Consider the following 12,909-nt stretch of genomic DNA (forward strand, 5'->3'; position numbering starts at 1 on the left):
AGACTGCGTTAGGGATCTGGAGCAGCAGCTGGATGACCTTCAGCTTGTATAGGAAAGTGAGGAGTTAATCGATCAGAGTTACAGGGATGTAGTCACCCCTAAGTTGCAGGAGGTGAGTAGCTGGGTGACTGTCAGGAGAAATGGAAATGTGAATAGGCAGTTAGTGCAGAGCAGCCCCGTGGCCTTTCCCCTCAATAATAAGTGTACCATTGTGGATACTGTTGTAGGGGATAACCTCCAAGGGGAATGCCACAGAGACCGGGTTACTGGCACTAAGCATGGGCCCATGGTGCAGAAGGGAAAGAGGGAGAAGAGGGAAGTGGTAGTGATAGGGGACTCGATAGTCAAGGTAACAGACAGGAGATTCTGTGGATGTGAGGACACCTGAATGGTATGTTGCCTCCCAGATGCCAGTGACAGGGATGTCTTGGATCATGTCCAAAGCATTGTGGAGGGGGAGGAAGAGCAGCCAGATGTCTTGGTACATACGTTACCAATGACATAGGAAGGAAAAGCAAAGAGGTCCTGAAAATAGAATTTAGAGAGCCAGGCAGAAAGCTGAGGGTCTCCAGGGTAGTAATTTCCGGATTGCTGCCAGTGCCATGCACTAGTGAGGGTAGAAACAGAATGACTTGGCAGATAAATGCGTGGCTGAGAAGCTGATGCAAGGGGCAGGGCTTTAGGATATTGGATCATTGGGATCTCTTCTGGAGGAGGTATGACCTGTACAAAAGTGACGTGTTGCACCTGAACCCAAGGGGGACCAATATTCTTGCAGACAGGTGTGTTAGAGCTGTTGAGGATGGTTTAAACTAATTTGCTAGGAGGCGGGAACCGGAGTGATGGGACGGATGGTAAAAAAGCAAAGATAACATGCAGTCAGACTATCAGGAAGGGCAGGAAGATGATAGGAGAAAATTGCAGCCAACAGGGTGTGTATCAGTGCATTAGAGACGCAGAATCAATAAGTGTAGCAAATGCAGTTCTCAAAATGTTATATCTCTGTGCATGAAGAATAAGAAATAAGGTGGATGAACTTGTTACACTTTTACTGATTGCCAGGCATAATGTTGTGGCCATCACTGAATTGTGCTGAAGGATGGTTGTAGTTGGGAGCTGAATGTCCGAGGTCACATGTTGTATTGGAGGGATAGGAAGGTAGGCAGAGGGGGTGGAGCGGCTCTGCTGGTAAAGAATGGCATCAAATCAGTAGAAAGATGTGACATAGGATTGGAAGATGTTGAATCCTTGCGGGTTGAGTTAAGGAACCGCAAGGGTAAAAGGACCCTCATGGCAATTATATACAAGCCTCTCAACAGTAGCTGGGATGTGGACCATAGATTACAATGAGAACTAGAAAAGGCATGTCAAAAGGGCAATGTTATGATAGTCATGAGAGATTTCAACATGTAGGTTTACTGGGAAAATCAGGCAGTAATGGATCTCAAGATAGTGTGTTTGTTGAATGTCGACAAGATGGCTTTTTAGAGCAGTTTGTTGTTGAACCTACTAGGGGATCAGCTATACTGGATTGGGTGTTTTGTAGTGATCTAGAGGTGGTTAGGGAGCTTAAGGTAAAAGAGTCTTTAGGAGGCAGTGATCACAATATTAATGATTTTAACTTGAAATTTGATAAGAAGAAAGTAAAGTCTGATGTAGCAATATTTCAGTGGAGTAAACAAAATTACATTGGTATGCGAGAGGAGTTGGCCAAAGTAAATTGGAAGGAGATGCTGGCAGACTGAGTAGATGTAGGAAAGATGTTTCTCATGGTGGGGGAGTCCAGGTCAAGAGGACATAGCCTCAGGATAGAGGGGTGTCCATTTAAAACAGAAATTTCTTTAGCCAGAGGGTGGTAGAGTAGTGGAATTTGTTACTACAGGCGGCTATGGAGCCCAGGCTGTCGGGTATTTGAGGCAGAGCTTGATATGATCTTGATTGGACACAGCATTAAAAAGGTTACGTGGAGAAGGCAGGCGAGTGGGGCTGAGGAGAGGAAAAAAAGGATCAGCCTTGATTGAATGGCAGAGCAGACTCGATGGGCCAAATGGCCTAATTCAGTTCCTATGTCTTATGGTCTGAATGTTGAAGCACCTCTGCAGGATAATTCACAAGGATGGTCTAAAAGCTTCTGAGGGCAGAGAACATGACACCCAAAATTACCATTGTGTAGGCTGATTCTGACAATGACGAATATCCCAATTATTAAAAGATTGCAAATATCGTAATCACGAGGAAATCTGCATATGCTGGAATTTCAAGCAACACACATAAAGGTTGCTGGCCAGGCAGCATCTCTAGGAAGAGGTACAGTCGACGTTTCAGGCCAAAACCCTTCGTCAGGACTAACAATGGTCATTATTGATGTGGTATGTGAGAAAACAAATCTGGTCTGGAACATTTCTTGATCTCTTTCACAATGGAACAAAGCAACTTAGTGAAGGGGTAGATGTCTGGTTTGCTGTAAGCTAATTAACTTTACCAATATTGTCTTAAATTTGGCCAATGCATACAAGAATATCTCATGATCATTTCGGTTTGCAAACCATACCTCCCGAGCAGCTTCCTGCTGTGAGCTGGCAGCCCGTGCTCTGTACACAGTACTGTTTGTTTATAAAAGCTGTCAGTCTTTTTTGGTTTAAAAACTGATTATTGCTTGTGGTTTGAACAGATTTTTGTTTAAAAGACTGGTTCAAGTCAAGACAAGTTGTCACATGTAAAAGTACCATGAGGTACAGTACACTGAACAATTTGCTTGAAGCAGCATTACAGGCATGTAGGTACAGATAACACACAGAACTGTCACAATGGCAGGACATTGGGAGCAAGGGTGGACCCAAATGCAGGACACATCTTGTGAGGTTACTTAGGTTTAGTTTATTGTACGATACCAGGAGAGTAAGACAGAAGCAGGAATAGCGACCAGGATAAGGACTCAGGACTACAACTAGGCTGGGACCAAGGGTCTGGGCTTGGACTCGGAATCCGCTCCTAGAGCTAGAGGAGACATGAAGAGGCTAGGGTATGGACTCCGAGCCCGAGACTAGGCAAGGACCCAGTACCTGGGTCTTGCCTTGGGCTCGGACCCCAGAATCAGGCATGGACATGACATGGGCGAGGGAGAGGAGGAACATGGAAAACAGAGCCTCGGTCTCAGGAAAGCAGGTACATGGAACCTTGGACACATACACAGAACAGAGAACCACGACCCCTCCTTGGGTACAGGACATAGGGCCGGGACTCACACACAGAACAGAGAGCCAGGACCCCTCCTTAGGTACAGAACATAGGGCCGGGACTCATGACCCTCTGCAGGGCAACAGCAAGACGGCCTGACTTACCCCATGGAGGCGAGGACAAGACAGAACAGAACATGACCCCCTGCGGGGCAATGGCAAGACAGCCAGACTTACCTCACGGAGGCGAGGACCAGACAAGACAAGACCAACACGAATGAACACCAGACAGTACCTATCTAGCTCCGGTGATGGAACTAGACCGGAGTGCTGGCTGTGTCTGCAGACGGAGGCTAGAGGCAAGAGGGGCAGAGAAGGGATTCAGACAGGGTAGTAGGACAGGAATCACAGACGGCCAGAGCCAGGACTTGACTCAGAACTGGGAAGCCGCCAGGGCCAGGACTTGACATGGTACTAGAACGCCGCCAGGGCCAAGACTTGACATGGTACTTGAATGCTGCTAGGGACAGGACTTGACTCAGAACTTGGATGCCCCCGGAGCCAGGACTTGACTTGGAGCCTTCGGGTAGTGGCGAGCTCTCGACTCGGCCCAGGAACAGTAGACAGCGGTTCTTGATTCCCTCCAGCGGATTAACTGACGGACCCACCTCGGTAAGGAAACTTAGCAGGCTCGCTTCGGCGAGGTAACTTGACAAGGTTGCTCCGGTGAGGAAAGGCGAATTACCGGCACTCGCTTCAGGCGGAGACTAGACTTGCTCTGGCCAGATGCTACTGTCACGCCGTGACTTTGCAGACTTTACAGACGCTCCCACACCGAACGGCTGAAAACTGGAATCTATAAACTATCGGTTCAGCCATATGTTAATTGCCTCTAATCACCAAAGTCGAGGGACACGGGAAAACAGGGAATCAACGGTCCGGATCGTAACATAAACAAGCTAAATTTAAAGGAACCCCGATCCGGACCATGACAAGAACATTAGTTATACAAGAAGTGAAGAAAAGGACTGTGCAAAATAAAACGTGTACAAAATAAAAAACAAGCGGAGAAAAGTCAATGTTAGTGCAAAAGGTAGTCTGTAGTATTATAGATAGATAGATAGATAGATATACTTTATTGATCCGGAGGGAAATTGGGTTTCGCTACAGCCGCACCAACCAAGAATAGAGCATAAATATAGCAATACAAAAACCACAAACAATCAAACAACAAAATGCAAACTATGCCAGATGGAAGTAAGTCCAGGACCAGCCTATTGGCTAGCCTTATGCTAGCTGAGGTAGGAATATGGTTGTGTAGGTCAGTTCAGGAAGCTGATGGTTGTAGGGAAGAAGCTGTTCTCTCAAGGTGTGCAACTTCAGACTTCGGTGTCTCCTGCCGAATAGTCGAAGCAAGAAGGGGGCATAACCCATTTAGAGATCCTTGATGATAGATACTTGTTATGTTAATGTCGACTATCAACACAATCCTGAAGAATGTCCTATGTCTAACAATACCTAACACCATACAATAACATTAACATTGTTTTTAATTAGGTGACAAAATGAAGGCGAAAGAAATGGGAATTAAATATTGATAAGGCTAGATGAAGAAGTGTGGAAAGGAGCTCACGCGAACATTAAATACTAGCACTGATATAATTCTGTAGACTATGTAGTCCTGTACAATAATACATATTAAGTTTTTTTACAACCTGTTAAACCATTAAAACATTTGCATCTGGATAACTTTACACCATTTTGGTCACATTAATGCAGCCATTTTGCAACAGTTAGTGGAATGGAAGCATGGAACTTTATTATTTCCTGTCAGTCACCTTACGTGGAGACTCTCTTGTGCCTAGTGTTCCTTTAAGGACATACAATCATAAGTTCTATATAAACTACCTTATGTACATTATTTATATTGATTGTGTGTTTTATTATTATTGAGTTCTTTTTTTTTTGTGTGCTGCATCAGGTCCAGAGTAGCAATTATTTCATTCTCCTTTACACTTGCATACAGGAAATGACATTAAATAATCTTGACTCTTGAATTTTGGAAAGGCTCATCAATTTTTCTCTTTGTGGAATATCCAGCTCCAAGGTTAATGTCACCATCTCCTTACAGAACCCTGGATGGGAGTTTTAAGGGATTCTTGGACTATTTCAGGAATCCTTCCAAAACTTTATTCAAAGCATGGCAGGATCAACAGCTGGCGGGAGCAGGGTGGGGGTTAATTTTTGTTCTGGCTATGTAATTGTCATTAGGTACAGCAAGAAATTATAGTCCATTCAAACTGCTAAGAATGTAAAGCCTAATGCTTTTAACCTTACTAATGGAGAATATTAAGAGCAATAGACCATATAGCAGCTGCTCTATCTGTCGTTGGAGCATGGCTTAGCCTGCGCCTTGCTGAGTAATCCATCCTGCTCCTCATCCCCACCCCCACCTGCCCATCCCTATTACCTTGATTCTCTTAGTATCTGATGGTTTATTGATCTAATAATTATGAACATCTGAAGATCTCTAATGTAGATAATTCAAGAGGTTTACAAATCTATGAGAAGACATTTCTCCTTCTCTCAGTCCTAAGTGCTGACACCATAGCCTGATACTGTGCCCCCAACCTTTAGATTCTCCAAGCTAAGGAAACAACCTTTAAATGCTTATCCCTCAGGATATTGACATCATCTCCTTACCTCCAGTGAGATTAAGCCAACTCTACTAATTAACACTGTCTGGGAGATCTCATCATCTCAGGTGTGAATCTCATTTCTCTTCACTAATGCCAAGGCATGCATATCCTCTCTCGGGTACGGACACCAGAATTGTACACCATTTCCTCCACCTCACCTAAAATATATCCAACATGATTCTCTATACTCCTTGAAATAAAAAGTAACATTAAAGATTAAAGATGAGCTTTATTTGTTACACGTCTATCGAAATAGCAGATCATACAGTGAAATGCATCAAAAACCAGCCCAGTACAAGCATGTGTTGGGGGCAGTCTGCAAGTGTTGCCACGCTCCAGTGCCAACATAGCATGCCCACAGCTTACAGACCCTAATCCATACATCTTTGGAATGTAGGAGGAAACCGGAACACCCAAAGGAAATCCAGTAGTCACAAGAGAACATATAAACTCCTCAGAGACAGCGGTGGGAATTGAACCCTGATTGCTGGTGCTATAAAGCGTTATACTAACCACTACACTACCATGTTGCCCTGTTTACTTTCTATATTATTAACTGTGTTTCCACCTCTCTTCTGATACAGGCACCTGGTTCGATGATTGGATTTAAGATGGAATTATGGAGAGGCTAAAGTATCAGGTGAAAATATATCATGCTGTGCTTTGAGAAAGAATTATCTGGCAAGTTATTTAATAAAATTATCTTTACAACACAGGAAATTATAGACAATTAACAAATGAGAGCTAATCTGTGATTGGGAGAAAATAACTTTTCAAATTTCTTTAAGATAGCAGATAATTAATTAATGTTTGATTGACTAACAATCCATAATTCTGGAATTACATTACTTTAGGAATATGTGACTCTTTTAAGGATAAATTTAGAATGAATTATTTAATAGTGCTGATTGCCTTTCTTGTCAGTAACAACTGAAGAATGAGATCAGGCGGGAGTGAATACTGAATCCTTATAGCCAACCTTCTTTTTTCATAATCTGAATGTTGGGCAATGCCTCTGATAAAATTGGCAGTAATATGTTGGACGTATGAGAACCAGATAATCTCTTACTACATTCTTTTGTTATGTGATATTGTTTGCTTTTAATTATTAAGTGCTTATGAGGTGGAATTTAGCATCCACTCCTGAGCCCATTCCACTATTGATCTACATCATACACAAATTTAATTAACTGTCCTAATTCTGAAACCATTAATACCCAGGCTGAAATATGAAATTCTGGTTTTGGAATTTTCTGTTGACTGGAAAATTATCCAGCCAAGCCCTCATAACAGAAAGCAGGCAAACCAGTCCAGCTAAATGATGTCTAGGAAGAAGGGTCATCAGAAAATTGATAGATGGTATAATTGACTGTGCTATCAGGCAGTATTTACACATTAATAACTTGAAAAGTTTGGGTTTCATCAGGTCTACTTGGCTGTAGACATCATTCCGAATATGTCCAATCGCGGGCCCAGAGATGAGGTGACAGAGACTGAAACGCTGCCCGGGTAGGGCGAAAAGCATTATCAAGGATGCATCTCACCATTACTCTCCACCAATCCGGTAGGCGCTACAGGAGCCTCTACTCCCGCACCAGCAGGCACAGGAAGAGCTTCTTTCCTGAGGCTGTGACTAATGTTCCCTCTAATTTTTAGTAGTCAGTGTGCGCAAAAATCTTACGTTGTGCAATTTTTTTTTCCTGTGACAGAAGTATGTGTGCACTGAATGCACACATGGCACAGTTTATGTAGGTTTACAAAATATTTGACATAAAACTGCACAGAATAACAACAAAATAACATACATGTTTAAGTCACTCAGTTATTTTTTCTCTCTCCTGTCTTTGGCATTTACCCATTCTTTTTAAACTCTATCTAGACTAATAGAACTTGCATCCAATTAATAGCTTTTGATTCTCATTAACATATCGAAATGACATTCACCTAAACGGTTTCTCAGCTTGTTTTTGAGTTGATTCATTAAGCTAAAACCTCGCTCACAGTCTGCACTAGACACAAGAAAGGTTCCCCCAATATCCATCAACTGTACAAGGTCACAAAACTGTTCATTTTGAAGTACAAATGCCACCATTTGAGCAAAGTTTAAAATCAGTTTGGATTTATTTTTTTCTTGCACAGAAAATTTGAAATCATTGAACTGTCTAACTATTACAGAATTTTCAGCTAGAAAATCATGATATTTTAGACATAAGGCATTAACTTGTTCATCTTCAAATGTGAAGTCACAATTTGCAATTGCAGAGAAATCAAAAGCTGACCATTCTTGTACCTCATCTTCAGGAAGCTTTTCTTCTAAATGAACACAAAGACTATTTATAAAAGTCAACAGCAAACTTGTATCTCCCGTGACATTTTCTTCATGTTGTTGGCTTAGCAAAACTTTAACTTTGTCACTCCATGAAACATCGTTTCCCAGATACTGCTTTCTTATCTTGTTAATTTTGCTTCACGCAAAATGAAGTGAATCAATCAGTGTCAGGCCACTCTTTTGCAGAATCTTGCAAAGTGCAGCCAATTCATCAAAGACATCACTTAAAACCTGTAAAGCTACTTTATATGTGATGTTTATCAATTTCTTGTGACAGTATTTAGCCGCAAGGTCATTTGACTGATCTTTTTCAATAAAAACTTAGTAAGCTGTCTAGAGGATTTGAAACAGGAATTTGTAAACTTTACGATAGGAACACTGTCCGCCAAAGAAGGCTGCTGCCATGATGCAGCTGTACAAACTGGAAGAGGAAAGGTGAGGTGACGTAAATTAGTGACGTGCATTGTGGTATTTGAAAAACCGACTAACTAGTTAACAGAAACATTTAGCTAAAAGATTATTTTCAATACGTATAATTATTAATTAGTACATTATTTTAGGTAACTAACCTATTGTGTGTACATTAATTTCCTTTGTGCGGGTGAAAAACGTGTGTCCACGTGCACACATGCACAGCTTAGAGGGAACATAGGCTGCGACCCTGCTGAACCTCACATCACAACGCTAAACAGTATTGCACCCATATTGTACTGTCGCATTATTTTTATGTTTGTGTGCTGTAGCACTTACTTTTTATTCGCAGTTGTTTTGTAAATAGCACTATTCTTTGCATTTCTGGTTAGATGCTAACTGCATTTCATTGGCTTTGTATCTGTACTCAGCACAATGACAATAAAGTTGAATCTTATCTAATTTGACATCAAGGTAGTATTTGACCAAGTGTGACATCAAGAAACCCCGGTGAATGGGCATAAAGAGGAAAACATTCCAACAGTTGGATGGTACCTTGCACAAAGGGGCCAACTGTGACAGCCCCAGAGCATTGACACAGAGTTCATCAGGACAGTGTCTATCCAGATCTAATGATCGCAGCTGCTTTGTGAAGGATCTCTTATCCATCTTTCCATTAGTGGAGTTTACTCTGAACCAGTCCCCGTACAGACTTCCACTGCGAAATTCATTGGGCAATGTTCACATTCGGCCGAAAAAGCAGCAACGCAGCCCAGGTTAACAAATCAGAAAGGTCCATCCCATCTGACAACCACTCTCATGAAAACCAGCTCCCCATATATCTGCAAGGACCCCTCTCCCTGTACAGAAATTGCATGTGTCAAAAGAGGCAGTCAAGGCTCGGGAACACATGGCCTGCCACAACCAGCAAATCCAACCCACATCGAGACTTCTGAAGCCGACTTGGTTAACGAATTGTATCCAGGCAAATGGTTAACCAAAAGTCCCTGGACAATTCATTAACCAACCCAGGTCTGACAACTCAGTAAACAACTCAACTCGGGCACATACAATTCCACGTGCGTCTTCCTCAAAAATAAATCAGTGCACACTTGTATGCAGGAAGACCTCAACAAAGATCATGCATGGCTGATAAGTAGCAAGCAACATTCACACCACAAAGTAGCCAATTACCATCTCCAGAAAGGAAGACTCTATCCACGTATCTTGATGACCAGTGACATTACTACAACAAATCTTCCATGTTAAATATCTTGGAGGTCACCATTAACCAGAATTTTATCTGGGCCACTTATGATGTGGCTCTATGGGAAGGTCTGAGGCTGGCAAACCTACAATGAGTGCGTGACTTAGTGACACCCCAGAGTCTTCTGACATTCACAAGGCAGTGCATAGTGAAATACTTTCCATTTACCTGGATAAACACAGCTCTAACAACTCTCAAAAGTTTCAGCTCCAAGACAAAGCAGCCAACTAAAATAGCATCTGGTCCATCATCATCGCCATCATCACAACATGGCTGCAGTATGTTGGCTGATATTTACAAATACTGCTCCAACATCTTCTAGCTGAAGTTGCAAATCACTTGCATTTTTTCCAACTGATATTGTATTTGGTATTCAAAACGTGTCCTCTATATTGTAAAACCAATTTGGTGATCACTTAGCAGAATTCCTCCATTCAGTCCACAAAAGTGATCCTAAGTTTCTAGTCTTCTGTCACAGTTCTACTCCTACCTCTTTCTCTTCAAATTCTGCATTATTCCAGTATTGCATGATGTATGCTTGAGGAGCATCATCTCATTTTTCTACTTGGCTCTCAGGACTTAATAGCACATTTAACAATCTCAGGTAATGTTGTTTCTCCAGAGATGTGGCTTGAACTTTCATTTTTTTTTGTTCTTAGTTTCTGGCTGTTAATTTTAATGTTATTGTCACCTTGACAGCTTTGGTCTGCATTCTATCCTAGACATTTTTTCTGTTCCCTGAACCCTCCTCTTCTCTGCAATTTAAAACATACCTGTTTTTCTCTTTGTCCAGCTCTGATGAAAGGATCATGATATAAAACAGATTCTCTCTCAACAGCTGTGGCCTGACCTGGGGAGTGTTTTCAGCATTTTACGTTTCAGCTTTGGATTTTCAGCATCTGCAGTTCTTTGCTCCAAACTAGCTCACAATACTTTTAAGGAGGGATTAGGCACCTAAGTTCATGTTCACAACACAGGGTATATGTTTAATTAAAAGTAGAATTTCAGATATTTATTTATGTATTAAATAATAGATTTTGAACAATTTATAAGAATATCTTTTGAAAGTGGCTTGTGATGGTCATTGGGTTCACGTGGCACTTTATGTGATATTAAACACTAAAAAAATGTTTAAGAATACATAAGGCAAAAAAACACCATGATGAAATTATTCTTTATTATGAGTTATCATATTTTTCATTTAACAGGGATATTTTGGACTTACCTTATTGAATATCTTCCAATTTCAGAATAATTATGGATCTTCTTGTTCATATTTCTTCCTACTTAGGCCAATATTTGAAATATATTAGAAAAGCCTAATAGAAGAGTCTGTTTAAATACCAGGGTACAAAGTTTTGACTGTGCAGAACGTGTGGTTACCTACCTCTTGTTCTTTAGAGCTACCTACAAGTTCTCACAGCTGCAACATTGTAATTCCGATACCAATTCACCGATGTGAAATGTCAACATTTCTTCTCTCCACTGTTGCTTTCTTCTTTGCTGAGCATTTCCAACATTTGCTTTGACTTGTCTGGCAGGCCTGTTGGAATGCAAAACTGCCTACAGATGGTCCAACCAAAGCTTTATGTTCACATTGAAACATTCTCTGAGCAAAGTTCATGTTTCTGCCTACCAATCAACATTACATGCATATTACTACATTTCCCATCCTGCCATTTATTTGACTCCTTCAATAAACCCTGTATTACACATTATTAAATGTATTTTAGTAGCCCGTATGGACCATTTCAGTGGTATTCTCATCGTCTATCCAGCGAATTCTCAAAAGCACTTTGCCTTTTGAAATCCATTTGAACTATCCTTGATTAATCTGTGAATTGTTACATTCTGACAAACTCTGTCACAAGTTTGTTTATTAACTGTTTTATGCACTCTCAGCTTTCGTGCATGGAACGAGACCTGAGGCATGGTTTACTGACACCTCAGCTCATAAATCGGCACTTCCCAGCAGCTAGATAATTCAGGAGAATTAGAAGCGGATATTCTGGAGTGGTTTCTAATTAAATTAATGTGAGATATTGTGAATTTCATTTATCTGTAATCTACCTCAGCTGCAAACAGTGCTTACAACAGCTGCACTTCATTTCTTTTTACAAGGCATCCAGCTATACCTCTTGGAGAAGAAAGCAGTTTTTAATGTAGTCCACCTAGCGAATGGAATTGGAAAATTTCACAGTGGGTTTAATTTTTATGTAAGAAACTAACCCGTCAACAGATTATTCCTCTGTGCAATTTAGTCTTCCACAGTTGTTCCATTTTAAGCATTTTCCAGTAGCAGGTGAATAATGACTGGTGGTAGAAACCTTGGCTAGTATGTCCAATTTTTTGTGCCACGGCAACTCATTATGTTGCCTCTCAACGTCCAATCCTATGTCCCCCCGTCAGGAGAGGTGGAAACGGATAAGGCCAGTTAACAGGGGTCTGGTGAAGCTGTGTAGGCCAATCCCCTGTGCAGTGGATACAGTGGACTTCAGAAACGTTGGTGAACTCCAGCCGTACCATCAACTTTGTGGACGTTGGAGATGGGAGGTCATCGATGGCCTATGCTCTACTGGGAGCTAAGGGCCCAAGGAGAAGAAATCGTTATGCTCCTGCCGCTGCTCTGACTGAGACCAGTTACTTCAACACCCACTAAAGACCATAGCTTGGAAGTTCTTGGCTTGGAGGTCATGGTATGACAAGTGGATGAGAATAATTTGCCACGATGTATCCTTAAATCCTATAGTGGAGATACAGATATGTAATAAAATCTTTTGCTTGAAGTTCAAAGTAATTCTCTGCACCCATTCATTTGATATTTCATTTCTTACAGTATAACATGAGGAATAGAAGGAAAATATCCTGTTGTTTAGGATAACTGTCTTCCACCACAGAGATAACCAATACATGTAAATAGACCATTTCATCCATGCTGTTTTTAATTGAGCATATCCATGCAATAATTGTTTAAATTCAGAAAGTATTTCTTTTACAGTGGCATTAACCTGCTTGACAGAAACCAGG

Source organism: Mobula hypostoma, chromosome 23 (assembly GCF_963921235.1).
Source record: "Mobula hypostoma chromosome 23, sMobHyp1.1, whole genome shotgun sequence".
NCBI lineage: Eukaryota > Metazoa > Chordata > Chondrichthyes > Myliobatiformes > Myliobatidae > Mobula > Mobula hypostoma.